The sequence below is a fragment of the Tenrec ecaudatus genome, chromosome 4, assembly GCF_050624435.1.
Source record: "Tenrec ecaudatus isolate mTenEca1 chromosome 4, mTenEca1.hap1, whole genome shotgun sequence".
Lineage (NCBI taxonomy): Eukaryota > Metazoa > Chordata > Mammalia > Afrosoricida > Tenrecidae > Tenrec > Tenrec ecaudatus.
Genome location: NC_134533.1, coordinates 103,034,997 through 103,053,078, shown reverse-complemented (window position 1 = coordinate 103,053,078; position 18,082 = coordinate 103,034,997).

Sequence of the window (18,082 nt, the reverse complement as noted above, 5' to 3'; positions counted from 1 at the left end):
CTCACCTTTTGAAAATTAAAATTTTAATAAATATTAAAAACAAACCAAAAAAAGTTAGAGTCTCTGAAATTCACAGGAGCAGTTCTACCCTAGCCTATCAGGTTGCTATGAGTCGGAATCAACTCAGTGGTAGTGCCTGGACTCGAGGTTTCTATAATGTCCCTGAGTTCTTTCGATGGACAGGCATCCTCAACCACTCTACTTACTCCTCAGCCCTCTTCTCGCCAATTGTCATGCTTGCACAAGATATCACAACTCACCTGTCGCGCAAAGAGACAAAACCCATCCATCCATTAGAATACAGCCCAGCCTGAAGATGCCTTCAACCCCTATTGTCTCTCTTCTTCATTTCCCTACCCCCAAGTAAAATATAGAAGGAGTTAAGAATCCTTGCAAGAATAAAATGTCAGCTAAAGGCAGAAGGTGAGGAGCTCAGCTGGTGGTAAGAAAACAAGGTAAACATCTTGGAAAGACTCAGAAGTTGAAAATAAGGACATAAAGAAGAGAACAATAGAAGAAGAAGAAGAAGAAGAAGAAGAAGAAGAAGAAGAAGAAGAAGAAGAAGAAGGAGGAGGAGGAGGAGGAGGAGGAGGAGGAGGAGGAGGAGGAGGAGGAGGAGGAGGAGGAGGAGGAGGAGGAGGAGGAGGAGGAGGAGGAGGAGGAGGAGGAGGAGGAGGAGGAGAAGGAGAAGGAGAAGAAGAAGAAGAAGAAGAAGAAGAAGAAGAAGAAGAAGAAGAAGAAGAAGAAGAAAACCAAGCACCTCACTATCATTGAGTCCAATGACCCTATGAGACAGGGTAGAACTGGCTTGGTGGGTTTCCAACACTGTAACTGTTGATGGGAGTAGAGCCTCATCTTTCTCCTATAGATCAGCTGGTGGTTTTGAACTGCTGAAGCATAATCACTGGGCCACCAGGGCTCCAGAACACTAGAAGACATGATTAAAGGTTCTCGAGGAAGAGATTTGTGCTTCAAGAAAATAATATTCACAGCATGGAGCATGATATCCTGGACAGGAGCAGGGCAAGAACGGAAGCAAGGAGATTATTTTGGGATTAATATTTCATTCAAAGAGGCAAAGAAAATGAGCACATGTCCTGTGGCTCCAAGAATGTCCAAGGGGACAGTTTACAAAAATATTTAAAAAGAAAAATTACTTTTTAAATTGCTTTTTTATTTTTAAAATTATTTCCCTTTGTTTTGAGTAATTGCGTTTGCGGATGAGGAAGAAATACAGGCATTATACTGGGAGGTCGAACTGGATTCTTGTTTTTGTTCGAAGTGAGAAACCCCATATGGATTCCTTTGTGTTGAATTGAATGCCCTTCGATGTCCTTGCTTCCCAGTGGAAGCTGCACTTCCTGTTTTCAAAAAGCGCGCTGGATCCACAGCAATTACTCGAGCCAGTGAGGCTGCAAAACCACTTAGTTCTCTGCAGAAAACAAGAGTCACGCGTGGTTTTCTTTGTGGCATAATTCAAAATAAAGATCAAAGTCTCTATGCACAAAGGAAAACATGGGCCATCACATGAGCAGCGAAGAGAAGGCCGGGTGACGTGCTTCTTACTGGTTTTCCTTCAGAAGGCACTGCTGTCATTTTGGCAATTAACTACAAAGTGATGGTTGGGTAAAGAGCCCTGGTAGTGCAGGGAGTGAAGTGCTCTTAAAAGCACTTAGTCATTCAAACCCACCAGTAGCTGGCTCATGTTTCTTGGCTTATGGTCCTGGCCCTCCCCTGTCAAGTCATCCCAGCCAAGTCTGTCTCACACCCCAGCACTGTGACAATCACTCTCCTGCTTCCCTATTTTACTTGCAAAAGCACTTTTGGTAACACAGGAGCCACTTGGAAATCCCAAACAATCTTCCCATCTCAAGATCCTTAACTTCACATCTCACACACCTGCAGCATCCTTTTTGCCCCATAAAATCACATACTCAGTTTTACCAGCAATTGGGACACGGAGAAATTTGAGGGACTAACATTTTGCCTATTATAGAAGTGTGATTTGCCAACAGGTTAATGGCGTGTAGGAATGTTTCCATCATCGAGAGGGCCACCAGTATTAGCCAGAGGAAAGGAGCTCCTGACATCTCGATTTGGAAATATGAATTAAACCTGAACTATTGAGACTGTGTTATGAATGCTTATGAATGTTGCCAGGGAATAAGTTGAGCTGTGTTTTATGCAAGGTTCTCTAGAAAAACAAAACCAGGGCACTTAGGATTATCTATATATAAAGGGATAGGTTTATACAGTTAGAAGGAACATAACAGCAAAGTAGTTCACACAGCAGTACAGAGGGCTCTGTTCAACTCACTTTCATGGATCAGTTAATATATTGCATGTCTTTTAACTCACTCAGGCTGCTGGTCCAAGGTCAAGGAAGCAGACAGTGGTGTCTTCCTTCAGGCAAGACAGGCGGAGTCTGCTCACAGGCAACAGACAGCAGGCCGGGTCACCAACAGTTTCAGTAGCATGGGAGGTTAGTGAAGCAGGCCCTGATGGGATCTCAAACTCAAGGGATGCACCAGAGACAGGGTCCACCAGCCTCAAGTTCAAGTGATGTATGCACCTGCTGCTTGGAGAAGCTGGTCTTGAAGGAGCCTTGACCTCTAGCAACATGACCCATGGGGTTGGCTTGGCCCACAGGTAGTGCAGCACATGGTTGAAGCAAAGAACTAGCTCAAGCAGTAGCTCGCTGGTCTGATCACCAGGGAAGAAGAAAGAAGGGGATTGGCCTTGAAAAGCCACTTATCTTGTTGCCTTCCAATCAAGTTCTGACCTGATTAAATGCCTCCCACATGTTCTTATTGTCCTAGTTGGCACAATAAACCTAACTCTTACAATTTGCTAATCACAAGGTCAACAGTTTAAATCCACCAGCTGCTCTTTAGGAAAAAGATGAGGCTTTAAACTCTCAAAAAGATTTACAGCCTTGGAAACCCACCAGAGCAGTCCTATTTTGTCCTATAGGGTTTTGCGAGTTGGAATTGACTCTGTGACAGTGAGATTAAAACAATTTATTTTTGTTTTTTGTGGAACCCATACTATTACTTTTTATAGCTCAGACCCAGTTTAGGTCACATGCATTTTGCTCATAAACCTTTGAAAAACTATCATTTAACACATTGGTCTGTGGAATTGAAAATATCTAATTTCCCAATAACTACCTCTCAAAGGATCCTGAAAATACCAGTAACATCTAAAGCAGTTTCTATTTATTTATCATTTGAGAAAGTGAGCCAATAAGCCTATTTACACATTTCTTTGAATTGGATGTTCCTATTAGCTGGCAGAATCTCGGAGTCCAAAACAAGGGGAATGGTTTGGTGGAAGCTCATTATTCAACTAATATTTATTATGTCTAACCATCGGTGGTGCAGTGGTTAAGCACTTGACGCAAATCAAAGGCCAGTCGTTAAAACCCACCAGCCTCTCTCCAGGCGAAAGATGTGACCATCTGTTTCCTTATCGATTTGTAGTTTGAAACCCTATAGGCTGGTTCTACTCAGCCCCTTAGGATTATCATACGTTGGAATCATCTTGACAGCAGTGAGGCTTTTACTATGGCCAGGCCTCGAACCAGCATTTTCTGTGGTGAAAGTGGGCAAGCATGGTACTGCCCTCGCTGGGTTCACAGTCTATTGGAAATAATTATGGGAAGATGAGGAGCAGTACCAATCCAGATCACCAGTAAACGGTGGGATGGGAGGGCCTGATGAGTTCTCATAAAGACTCTTGTCAGCAAATAGAGAAGACTGGTGACAGGCAAGGAAGATCATCAAAGGGGGTCCAGTGAACTCCAGCCTGCTTTAATGATTTGGTCAGGGTCAGTACAGTTGTCTGGCGGGCATGTGCCTTTGGGCACTACTGCTTGAAAAGAAAAGGGGAAAAAATCCATTTCAGAATCGTAGATTTCCCTCTTTTCAAAAGCCCAGAGAAAATGCCTTGAAATAGCATGGAATGACAATACAAGCATGCCTTAAACTCCACGCTTCAATTTCCTTGCCTGCAAATAGGAAGAACAGTTACTTGAACAAAAATGAAAATTTCTATTCCTCCTTCTAGCTTCTTTGTGGACTCTGTGGGCTTCTTAGTAAATAATGGACGGTGAGACAAATTGCGTTCATCTCTTGAAGGGCTTCTTTATTTCTTAAATGGTTTTGAACTTTCTTTTCCCTTTTCTGAACATTGGGATGGATGAGAATATTTTTTAAAAGCTGACCAGGGTCGGATAGTAAACACATTTGGTAAAGCACCTGGTTGTCACTATGGCAACATTGGATGTGTTTGACATTTATTCTTTCCATTATTCTCTGTTGCTATAGTAATGAAACCTTGAATTCTGATGCCATTTCCAAATGCTATTAAAATAAAGCCCCTTTCACCTCTCAAAAAAGGGGGAGAGGGGTGGTACTATTAGTGCACAGATTTATTAGAATACATTTGAGCGGTCGGACAATGGTGATATGAGACAAACTTTGCGGCACTTTAACCAAATGGATAAGCAAATTGCAAGAAAGCAGTAAACACAAGATGGGAAGAAAAAAAACCCTTAGAAAATGTAAAAAAAAAGAGAAGCCATATTTTGGTTATACAATTATTGGCCTTTTGACTTAAATACTTATAGATGTAGCTTTAATTTATTAGTTGCTGATATTTACCAACTGACATTAATGAATAATGAAGAAGTGCTTTTCTTTGCATATATATATATATATCATAGGAGTAAAGCAATTAAGGGCTAGGCAAATGAGTAAATAAGTTAATTCAGGTTTGGAGGGGTATTTTTTATTTGTCTGAGAAAATATTTTTCTCCTAGTCCTCCAGTTGTAAACTTATAATTATGTAAGCTTACAAAATAGAACATGATTAGATTAATATGACATTATTATATAAAGTCATAGAAACATATTTCAGCTACACCTTTTTTTAATCAACCAAGGACAAAGGAGCATGATTAAGAAGTGAAAAGGGAGAGAGTAGTGAAAAGTAATGTAGGAAGAAAAGAAGAAAAACTAAAAATAGAAGTTAGGGATGAAGTAGTAGAGATGGGGTAGAATATGCAGAAAGAACAATAACAGCAAAAGACTATGGTAGTTAGGTGATTTCAGGTCAACTTGAAGATGTATGAAGGTGCAGGGATGGAATCTAACCTGTCAACCAAGTCAACCTGTCAATCAGCTTGAAGATGCCTCCTTGGGGGTGTGACCTTATAAGCAGGGAACCTGGAAAATCTCCTCCTTTCCTGTGATGCCACCTTCCTGCTTGAGGTTACTCTGCCTCTGATCCCGAGAGCTGTTGGCCTACTGCCGTGTTCCCACGGACCGTGGACCCACGTGACTCTGCACGCACCAAACCTGTGAGCTTCTTGCTTCCTAGTCCAACTTTCTGTGTTACCAGGATGATGCTACATGATTCTGAAGAGAGACGTACGGGCTACCATCAGACATCTGGACTCGAGCTGGACTGGGCTGCAATGCCTTCTTGATATATAATTACGTCTTGATATAAAGCTCATTCTTATACATAGATGAGTGTCACTGGACAACCCAGGCCAACATAAATACCATGAGGTAGAAAGAAAGCTCTGAAAGGAGGCAGAGTCAAAAAGTTCCAAGGACCATTTGGCCCTGGTCACATTGTGGGTTAGACCTTAGGCTGTGAACCATGAGGTTGGTGGTTTAAACCCAACAGTCTCTGTTCATGAGCAAGATGAGACTGTACCCAATACGATTTGCAGTCTCAGAAATTCCATAGAAGGTTACAATAAGGCAGTCCTTTTCTAAGGACTGGTATCTCTCAAAGTCTCACCATCACTACTTCTAAGGAGCATCCTGGTTGTACTGCTTCCAAGATAGATTTGTTTGTTCTTTTGCCAGAACCTAGTTCTTTTCGTATTCTTCGCCAGCACCATGCTTCAAATGCATAGTCTCTTCTTCAGTCTTCCTTATTCAACATCCAACTTTCGCATGCGCACGAGGCTGCTGAAAATATCATGGTTTGGGTCAGGCACACCATAGGTCTCAAGGTAACATTCTTGTTTTTCAACACTTTAAAGAGTCTTGTGTAGCACATCTACCCAAGGCAATGCATTGTTTGATCTCTTGATTGCTGCTTCCGGGAGCATTGATTGTGCATCCGAACAGGACAAAATCCTCGACAACTTCTGTGCCCTGCTATGTTTCTCCCAACCTTGGATCCATACAACTCTGCACCCACCAGCCTGTGTTCTTCGTGCCTCACGCTTGGCCTTTCTGCATCAGCGGCCTGCAGCTGTGGGCGTAGCAGGAGCACTCCGGGTGGCTTTGGACCCATAGACTGCAGCTGGTAGAGGCTGGGATGCTTTCTTGATAGAAGTTTACTTCGTGACATCAAGCTCTTTCCTGTGCATAAAGGAACGTCACTAGTTTTCTTTAGACAACCCAGCCTAACACAGTCAGATTTTGCCTCTCATGTGATGTTTTAATCTTTTTCGGCTTCAACCTGAACTTATATGTGAGCAATTGATAGTCTGTTCCACAGTGGGCTTCCAGCCTGGTTTTAGCTGCTTATATTTTCTCTGTGATTCCTTCCTACAGTAGTCCATTTGACTTTTGTCTATTCCATCTGGAGAAGTCCACAAGTGTGGTCACCATTTATGTTGCTGAATAAAGGTAATTGCAATAAAGAAGTTGTCTTGCAAAATTCTATCACACGAGCTCCAATTTTGTTTCTATTGTGAAGGTCATATTTTCCAACTTCTATTCCTTCTACTTTGTTTTCAACTTTTGCTTTCCAATTACCAATAGTTATCAATGCATCTTGACTGCACATTTGATTAATTTCTGAGTGAAGACATTGGCAGAACTCTTCAGTTTCTGCCTCACTAACTTTTGTGGCAGGTGCATCAATTTGAATTATATTTGTATTGATTGGATTCACTTGTACTTGGATAAATATTTTCCTATCAAAGACAACATTGTGCTTCAAGATAGATCTTGAAATGTCCTTTCTGATGATGAATGTGATGCTAGGTCTGAGTCTATCAACCCTGGCATAGTGACACTTACAACTGTCTCATCCAACATGGCCCATACCTGTCCATTTGAGCTCATGAATGCATAGGATATTGAATGCTATGCATTCCATCTTATATTTTTAAATTAGCTCACCATCAACTTTATTACAGAAACACAATTACAAATAGACTTACCATCACAATCCTAGTGGACTTGCAATTCCACCCAATGTCAAATGCATATTTCAAGATAATGTTCAAAATTAAGGGTGAAATGCTTTGATTTTATGATTTTTATACTTATTCTAAACAAGGGACTGACATTTTAACTACAATGATTGCTTATGTGCTGATAGCTTCTTGACATCATCCAAAAATATCATGTCTTTTAAGGGAGTTTATATAATCCACCTTATTTTTGATGACTTCCAGTTTTCCAGTTTTGACGACTCTCAGTATTCATATTTCATACATTCCAAGTTCAAATGATTAATAAGCGTTTGTAGCTGTTTCTTCTCATTTTGTCATGTCCCTTCAGCAAATGAAGGTCCTAAAGACTTTATCCATCTCATTACGGTCAACTCTACCTTGAGAAGGCTGATCTTCCTCGGTCATATTTTGAGTGACTTCTTGACTTGAGGGGCTCATCTTCTGGTACTCATCTGACCAGGCTCTGCTCACATTCATGAGGCTTTCCGAATGTGACAGTGCCACTGCTATCCAGTATCTGGTTGTTGTCAGTAACTAGTTCCTCAGACTTCTGTTCCACTTGGACAATATATTGCTTATTCATAGTGTGTTCTTTGTCTGGAAGTTCGACTGAAACCTACTCACTCTGGGGGACCCTGCTGGTATCTGAAATGCAAGCGACAGAGCTTCCAGCGTCACAGTAATATGTAAGCCACCCCAGCATAGGAAGCTGACAAACAAATGGCAGTCCTTATTTTATAAAATAATACTTCTAAACGTTAGGCCTTAGCCGCCCTGACTTTAAACATTAGAAGAGAAAATCTGTGCACAATACATAGCACAGTGTCTGGCGCTTAGTGAGCACTAATTGAGTGTGGTGGAGTTTGTTATGGAATGACAAGAATGAGAAAACTTGGGAAGGACAAAACACAGGCATACTCTATCTTACGAAATAGGTTTACTTCTAAAGTCATATAGCAGATGAGAAATCAAATAGTTTGAAATATAAGCGCATGCTGTTTGAAGCAGGGCATTACGCAGTGAACAGAATACAGAGTAGGGGCAAGCAGACTCATAATATGGTCTCAGAGAGACCAGAAATTACCTGAAATGAGCTGAAAATCTCTCTGAACCTGCTTTTGTAAAATTGAAAAAATAAGGTAACATTCTAAGAACACAAATGAAAAAATAGTTTACTAAGTAAAGTATGATAGTGAAACAATCTCTGACTTACCTCTTTATGAAGTTAGATATTATTTTGAGAAATAATTAGCCACTTGATTCTCCCATACCCATCTTATTTTAATTATGGATTAAATCTGAATGTTTATTTATTAGACTTACATACATAGGATTAAATCATATAATGGTATACTTATGGTGTTTGTGTGTCTGGGGATCATGGATAGATCAATTCTGAGGTTGACATTTGCCTGGTTCATGTGAGCACACTTTCCTTCCCACTTTTTGTGTATCCCACCTGCCTTTTCTGTAAAAAGCAGTTATACATATTGCTTCTCATTTGAATAACCCAAAAAACCTTGCCAAGAATCATAACTTCTGCCTTTTAAAAATTTGGAAACATAAAAGTTGAATAACCAAATAGAAGCTTTGCAGGAAGATTCCCATGTATATTTGTGTTTCTGTTACTGTATATCACTTACAGCCTGTTTCCCCACAGCCAAATCATATGGAGACTCGTTGCTGTTGAGTTGGTTCTACCTAGGTACTCCTCAAAGGAATACATTTGAGAAACCTGGCAAGAAAGAGGATTTTACGACCATTGTCCATTCCACAACCTGAGGTTTAAATCTGGGAATAAATTAGGTATGTAATAGATGCTTAAATAAAAGACACATCCTCTACATTTGTGGGACTTCTGAAATTGGCACTCCCTTCTGGTCCGACTCTACTGGCATCTTTCAAACACTTGGACACCTATAAAGCGAGCTCCTCTCAAGTACCAATCACATCTATGTGGGATGATGGTCTTGCATGGAGGTTAAGAGCACACACTATCCGGATTAAGACTCCAGCTCTGCCATGTACAACCTTGAGATTGTGCAACCTTGGGAAAGAGTTATTTTTTGCTTCAGGTACGATACCCCTGCTTAGAGCAGCCAATGCACAGAGAGGACCTTATGATTGACCCCACTATGAGACACGACATCCCTCACTGGCTCATGTCACCCCATCAGATTTGACCAGAAAACACTCCTAAAGGTCAACAAACAGATTTTGAACTATTTACAGGCTTTCCTTTTTTGCATCATTGTTTTTTTGTTGTTGTTGATGTTTTGTTTTATTTTGTTGGTTTGTTTTGCTCTGTCTTATTTTTGTACATATTCTTATCTCTGCAGACCTATCTAGATAAATGTGTTAGACAGAGTTCTCTTGAGAGATAAAACCAGATTGCTGATAATTATATATATATATATTTATAAAGATAGATATATGTAACACAAGAAATGAACTGTTAAATTATAAACAGATAGATAGATATATAATGCAAGACATGAACAGTTAAATTATAAAGCAGTACAAATGGCTCAGTGCAACTCACTCCCGTGAGAGAGTTGTGAGACACTGGCAGCCCTTCAAGTCTTGAGGGCCGTCAGGTAGTCCTCTGTAGAGAGAGCTGGGATATATATACATATGCAGGCAGCCAAAAAGCAAGGCAGGTTGCCAACTGTCACCAACTGCCAGTCCCCAGCTCAAGAGATGTAAATTTCAATCATGTGGTCTTAAAGAGTCCTCAACTTACAGCGACACAGTCCACAGGCTAGGCGTCCCACAGGTAGTATAGCCTGTAAATTGAGGCACAGACAATCAAGGCAGCCAAGCACTGGTCTGATGATCAAAGAGCGAGAGACAAGGAAGGTGAGGCTCACCGAGCCATTTATCTCTCCGCCCTTCAATTAATCCCACTTGTGTTTATAGGCCAGGCTGGCACAATAAACTAACTATCTCAATATGATAGGTGGGATAAACAATCTGGAGGAGAAAACAATGAGACTGATGGTTCTGGGGGACATGGGAGAGGGGGAGACAGAGGAAGGAAGTGGGTGTTAACAAACTCAGGGACAAGAGAACAAGTGATCCAAAATAGATGTCAAGGAGGGTATAGGAGGGCTGGAAGGACTTGATCAAGGACAATGTAACCGAGAAGAATTACTGAAACCCAAATGAAGGCTGAGCATGATAGTGGGACAAGAGGAAAGTAAAGGGGAAAAAAAAAAGAACTAGGAGGCAAAAGACATTTATATAAAGGCATGTATATATGCAAATATATTTATATATGATGATGGGGAAATAGATCTATGTACAAATATTTATAGGTTTAGTATTAAGGTAGCAGGTAGACATTGAACCTCCACTCAAGTACTCCCTCAATGCAAGAACACTTTGTTGTATTAAACTGGTATCCCATGATGCTCACCCAATATGATCGCTGAAGACGAAATGGGTGTATAAGCAAATGTGGTGAAGAAAGCTGATGGTGCCCGGCTAACAAAAGATGTAGGTCTAAGGTCTTAAAGGCTTGAAGATAAACAAGTGGCGGTCTAGCTGAGAAGCAACAAAGCACACATGGAAGAAGCACACCAGCCTGTGTGATCACAAGGTGTCAAAGGGATCAGGTATCAGGCATCATCAGAACAAAAAATCTTATCATAGTGAATGGAGGGGGGAGCAGTACAAAGTGGAGACCCAAAGCCCACCTGTAGGCAACTAGACATCCCCTTAGGGAAGGGTTGCAGAGAGGAGACGAGCCAATCAGGGTGCAGTGTAGCAATGATGAAATACACCTTTCCTCTGGTTCTTTAATGCTTCCTCCCCCCACCCCCCAATCATGAACCCAATTCTACCTTACAATTCCAGTTAGACCAGAGGATGTACACTGGTACACATAAGAACTGGAGACACAGGGAATCCAGGACAGATAAACCCCTCAGGACCAATAATAAGAGTAGTGGTATCAGGAGTGTAAGGGGAAGATGTGGTAGAAAGATCACAAGGATCTACATATAACCCTCTCCCTGAGGGATGGACAACAGAAAAGTGGGTGAAAGGAGACGTTGGACAGTGTAAGATATGACAAAGTAATAATAATTTATAAATTATCAAGGGTTCATGAGGAGGGACTGGGAAGGGAAAGGAAAAAATGAGGAGCTGATACCAAGGGCTCAAGTAGAAATAAAATGTTTGAGAATGATGATGGCAATTAATGTACAAATGTGCTTGACACAATGGATGTAGGAATGGATTGCGATAAGAATTGTACAAGCCCCCAATAAAATGATTTTTCAAAGTGACCAGTAATAGCTGGCTTTACAGTAAAAATTCTTATAATGATTGAATAGATTAATGTTTGTGAATGCTTTCAAACAGTGTATTATACAAATTAGATATTTGATAAATGTATTTTTAACCATGTAAAAGAGTTGTTGCCAGTGAATCAACAGCTTACAATGTTCAAAGCACTGTGAGATTCTCATAAAGGTAAATCAAGAATGCATATGCCCAAACAGAGCCAGGAAGTGATAAAAAGTCATAGTGATTTCTCAAATTGGAAAGAGTCTGATTAATTCATTAATTAAAATTGAAATTATGCATCGGGTGGTTTTTGTTTGGGGTTCATTTATGTATCATGCAAAAACAACTAGGTGACTGTCCACTAAATATACAGGGTATGTGTAAAACCAGCCAAATTCACAGCCATGGATGGAGTCAATGTTGACTCACAGAGAAACCACTGGACATTCCTAAGACTGCAACTGTTCACAGCAGTAGAAAGCCGTCTTTTTCAGGAGGAGTTGCCGGTGCTTTTAAACTGCCCAACATATAACCACTACATCACCAGGGATCAGACCAGGAGTTGTTAAAACATAAGCTGCTTTGCATAAGTAAGTTTATTCTGTAGAGGATTCAAGGAAACAGGTGGTCGCTCTGTAGAACTGCTGAAACTCCCGTGTGACAAAGGGGCTTTTTGACTGACAATCAAGAAAGATATACAGTAAGTGTATACAGAGGGGGTCCCCCCCCCAAACTGAAATTGTGCTGGGTGAAGAAGAGCTTTCATAGGATGCATTTTCCCCGCGAGTTGAGCAAGGAGCAAGTTGCTCTGAGTTAGTGCACCCAGTGGCATTGCTTGGGAAGGTTCTCTCTGGTCACAGTGAATATTTTTGTAAGAGCAGTTTTAGTCGAACCTCGCTTTTTGTGATGGCGATGTAAGAGAACAGAGTGCAGCTATGAAATTTTGTTTCCTGCTCAGGACAAACTGGTTTTAACAAGTGATCTAGAAGTAGAAACTCACGGAGGCACATGCTCCAAATTGCAAGTAGAGATTTGCAATCTTTCTGGCTCTTCTACTAATAATTCCATATAAGTACACTGGAAAAAGGACGAGATATTTTCATTAAAAAGATTGTTGATGAATTTTCTAATAACCATTGTCTCATTTTTTTAATGACCTATTGCAGAAGTAAAAATTTGACCAACCTCACATCCTAACTAAAAATAGCAACCTAGTTGCAATTCACCACGGCTGAACCTCAAGACCTACTTGATTTTTAAAAAATTCAAGGCTGACTAACCTGTGCAATTTAAAATCTGCCATTCTTACCTCATGTTAGCAGGATTACTATTTTTAGGAGCAAGGGTCCTAACGTTTCTGTTTACAAACACAAAATCTAAAGGGGAAAAAGGCAACATTTTCTCTAGGAGTCATATGGATTTTCCCAATACATGCACTTGTAATAAAATGATATAGACATCAACAATCTATTCAAAATTTCTATATTGAACCATCAACAAAAACATGTGTTTACCCACCAACTTTAGAACAACAAAAAAGAGAGAAACAATTGATGATGGTTTTAATTTTAACATCAGCAATAACTTGTCATCTATTTCTGACTCTAGTGGTCTGGCTGATGTCAGGCATTGCTGGTTTCAGATTTGTCAATGTACACGGTCAATCAGTAATTCATTTGACAAAATTTAGCACTAGGAGATCAACATTTTCACTAAAGCTTCAAAGTTGTCTATTCAACAATAACCGTGAATTTTCTTAGACGCTGAAATTATTAAACTGCCAGCTGAAGAAGATGGCTTCTAAAGATACTCTTGTACTTAACAGACGCCGAGATTCCTGTTGTAAAGCTTTTAATGCCATTTTCCAACCATTTTAATTTACCAGATAGATTATGAAAATTGTTAGCAATTTCATGGAGCACCACAAAGGAAAAAACTGAGTAAATTCCATCTTACCTTGTGCTTGGTTCATTTTAGGAAAAAAAAAACAAAACAATACACCAGGTCCAGGGCCACTTCCTAGAAGTTAAAAGCAAAAAACTTACTGCCATTGAGTCGACGCCAACTTATAGTGGACGGTGGTCATGTAGGGGACCTCGGTGGACAGAATAGAACTGCCCTGTGAGTTTCTGAGTCTGTCCCTTCCCAGAGTACAAAATCCTGCCTCTCTCCCCTAGAGCAGCCGGTGGTTTCAAACTGTTTATCTTCCAGTCAACAGCCCGACAGGTAATCATCACACCAGCAGAGGCTTTACCTAGCAATCCAAGGGCCAAATGCACAAACTGCGATTTTCTATCCCCTCAAGAGTTACAGTCTCAGAAACTCACAGGGGCAGTTCTCCTCTGCTCGTCAAGGTTACTCCGAGTCAGAACTAACGACAAAGCAGGGAGAATTGTTTTTGTGTGTTTCTGAGAAGGAATCATGTCACTTGCACAAACAAGACAGAAGCTCATTTTAGAGTGTTTGCTTTACTGTGCTGTGTAGATGTGTTTCCTCACAAATGGAAGGTTTATTGCAACCCTGTGCTGATTCAATGGATTGCAACATTTTCCCAATACATGTGCTCTCTTTGTGTGTCTGTGTCAATGCTGCACCATTTCAAAGTGTAAACAACAATAATATTGCACACTTAACAAATCTCTCCTCTCTAAACAAACCAAAACCAACAACACTGTCATCAGACAGGCTAGAACTGTCTCTGTGAGTTTGTGAGACTGTAGACGTTACACGGGTAGAACACTCGATCTTTCGCTCCCACGGTGGCTGTTGGTTTCAAGCTGCTGACCGTTTGGTTAGCAGCCCGACTCATAACCAGTATCCCACCAGTACTCCTTTAGTCACATCATAGGGTAAATGTAACTTTCATATGCACTGGAAAACCAAAAGAACTGTGTGACTCACTTTCTTGTGATATTTGCTTTATTATTGTGGTAGTTACATAATTTCATGTCAACTTCATAAATAGAATGTAGTGGTAGAGTCTAGCCTGTTACTCAAGTCACAGGGTAACAGCCACCGGGAAGATTTGGGACCTTCCTCACACTCTCTCTCTACTTCACATTCCTGTTGACAAGTCACATGGAGTTATGCTGATGGTATCCAGAGCCCTGGAGCTGGAGGAGCCATGTGGAGACCCATGCCAGCACTGAGATGCTTCCATTGCCACTGGATCCACAAAAATTTCCACCCACAAGCCTGTTATATTCTTCAATTCAGTGACATTGTATGTACTACAGTGATTCTGAAGAAGAATTTATAGACTAGTGTCAGACATACGGGCTAATATTGGACTTATGGATTTGATCTGGACTGGGCTGGATGTTTCCTTAATATATAATTATCCTTTGTATAACACTCTCCCTTACACACATAGGAATGTCTCTGGATTTGTTTCTGTAGTCTACCCGGAGTAACACAATTGTTGTGGTCTGGAACGGAACCTCCATCTCTCTGACGTATGGTTGTGCATATATTTACAGAACTCTTCTGAAAAAGCAAATGCCATTCTGTTCTAGAGTAGCCAGAAAAGAGAACATTTTTGAAGGGGGATTAGAAATGTCATCAAGTAAAGGAGAAAGGGGAATCAGGGCATTGCAAGAAGAGGACACAGCACGGTCAAAGCAAAGCTAGAGACCAGAAACAGGTTGATCCAGTAGATGTATACAGTAGGGTTATACAATATATGCTTACTGTGTTATTTTTTCTCAAGTAAACTGCATTTAAAGAGGAGAGAAGTTAAATAAAGAGACTAATCTGGAATGGAATAGAGAAAGGCGTCTGGTCATATTGGACGTGTATTGCTTCCTTGCCTTCTATTGCAGTCATCCAAAACACTCACCACCAAACAAAAGCAGCCCAAATCATAAAATACAGTGCTCTCATATTTTCCTCTAAGCAACAAAAATTTTCTTCTCCCCCTCCCTGTCCCTTCTTTGATTTAATTCTACCTATGGAAAAGCAGACTTTTTAAACAGAAATTTAAGTAGAAATCTATAAGATTAGATGTGTTACTTAGAAGAGGAGGTTTCATAAGTATTTCTCATTTCATAGAAGAGAGCTGCTCTGAGAACATTCAAAGAATATTTATCTTGCCCCACCTTGAGTGCATATTGTGTTCTGGCATTGTGTTGGGCAAAGTAATTGTAAGTAATCAAGAAGGCCCCATTCACGTGGAACAGGTCATAACGGCTGTCAGAGGAAAGCTAGAGGTGGTGATGGGGAGCATCTTGTAGTTGGGCTGTCAGACTTGGAAATGAACAGACATATACATCACATATACAATGGGACTGAAAACATTGACTAGTTTGGGTGAAGTTCACATGAAGACAAAGCAGGTGAATAAGCAAATGTGGTGAAGAAAGCTGATGGTGACCAGCTATCAAAAGATATAGTGTCTGAGTCTTAAAGGTTTAAAGATAAGCAAGCGGCCATCTAGCTTAGAAGCAACAAAGACCACATGGAAATTGCACACCAGCCTGGGTGATCATGAGATGTCAAAGAGATCAGTTGTCAGGCATCAAAAAACAAAAATCATATCATTGTGTGCTCACCTCCATGATATGATCGCTGAAGACAAGTGGGTGCATAAGCAAATGTGGCGAAAAAGCTGATGGTGTCGAAGGGATCAGGTATCAGGCATCATCAGAACAAAAAATCTTATCATAGTGAATGAGGGGGGCGCAGTATGGAGTTGAGACCCAAAGCCCATTTGTAGGCCACTGGACATCCCCTTACAGAAGGGTCTTGAGGAGGCGACCAGCCAGTCAGGGTGCGGTGTAGCAACTATGAAAAATACAACTTTCCTCTAGTTCCAAAATGCTTCCTTCTTCCCCACTATCATGATCCCAATTCTTCCTTACAAATCTGGCTAGACCAGAGGATGTACACCGGTACAGACAGGAACTGGAAATGCAGAGAATCCAGGGCAAATGATCCCTTCAGGACCAGTGGTGTGAGTGGCGATACTGGGAGGGGATAGGGAGGGTGGCTTGGAAAAGAGGAACCGATGACAAGGATCTACATGTGACCTCCTCCCTGGGGGACATACAACAGAAAAGTGGGGGAAGGGAGACATTGGACAGGGCAAGATATGACAAAATAATAATGCATAAATTATCAAGGATTCATGAGGGAGTGGGGAGCGGGAAGGGAGGGGAAAATGAGGAGTTGATGCCAGCGCCTTAGATGGAGAGCAAATGTTTTGAGAATGATGAGGGCAATAAATGTACAGATGTGCTTTACAGAATTGATGTATGTATGGATTGTGATAAGAGCTGTGTGAGTCCCTAATGAAACAATTTTAAAAAGTCTTTTTATCTGGCAATCCTACATTGGAGGGACAACTTGGAAACCGGCAAAGCAAATGGAAAGGACTGCTTCCTAAGAACCAAACAACTCACTGCCATTGATTATAGGCTGTCCCATAGTAACCCTATAGGACAGTGTAGAACTGCTCTCCCGAGTTTCTGAGACTGTCACTCTACATTCACAGGAATATAAAACCAAAGCCACTTTCTCCCGCCTAGCAGCAGGTGGTTTCAAACTGCTGACCTTGTAGTTAGCAGCCAGTGAATAATCACTGTGTCACCAGGCCTCCCTGTTCCCTCCAGGTGACTTCTAAAACGAATCTTCGGAATAGCAGGGAAGAAGCAAGGAGAAGCATTTCTAGATAGAAAAACAAAACCAACCAAGCAACCAATAAATCCCCAAATGACCCCACCATCGCCCCAAACAAAACAACCACCCCCCCTCCAAATCCCAGCCATGCAAACTAAGTTCCAAGGCCAGGTTCAAGCCTAGGAACAGGAAGCCAAGGAATTGGGATAGAGATGAAGGGAGAGGCAGAGGGGAACTGTAGATGAGAGATGAAGGCAGAGTTTAGCTTGGACTCTCTCTCAGTGTTTTCTAAGACTTACATGGAGGTTAAAAATCTAGAGAGAACTCCAAAGGAGGCAGTGGGAACTTACAATGGCAGAGAAAGTGGCAAGTAGAAGAGGCCCTGGAGAATAGAAACCTTAGTAGGGAATAACGTTAGGGAACGAAGCCAACAAAGGGTCAGGAAGTCAAATGTTTTTTGAGGAGCTCAGATGAGGATGGTGATTCGGCTGGAGGACACCACTGATAACCTTTCACCAGGGCAGTCTCATAGGAATTGTGTGAGACCAAACTTAGTCACAGTTGGGTGAGTGGAAGGTGATGCTGAGTTACAGACGCGCCGTGACAATACAAATCTCCCCAATGATCCCATTTTCGCAGGTCACTGCTGAGAGTCAAGGGCAAAAGCAGAGTTTGGAGCCGGAGCTGCCAATGCTCCAATGGGGCCGAAGAGCGCAGCAAACTCCTTGCTGGGAGCCAATCCGTTCCTCGAATCCATTTGACGGACAGACGCACGCGCCAAAGGCAGGGAGCCGAGGGGGAGGCGGCGAATCACGAGGGGGCGGAATTCCAGGGCACTAACCCGGAACCGGTTTGGGACTCGATTCCCATTGTGAGGCCGCGCGTGGGGCGTGTCCGTAGCCAAAGGGCAACATACGCCCGACCAATGGACGAGCCGTTGCCTGCGAGCGGCAGCTGAGTCAG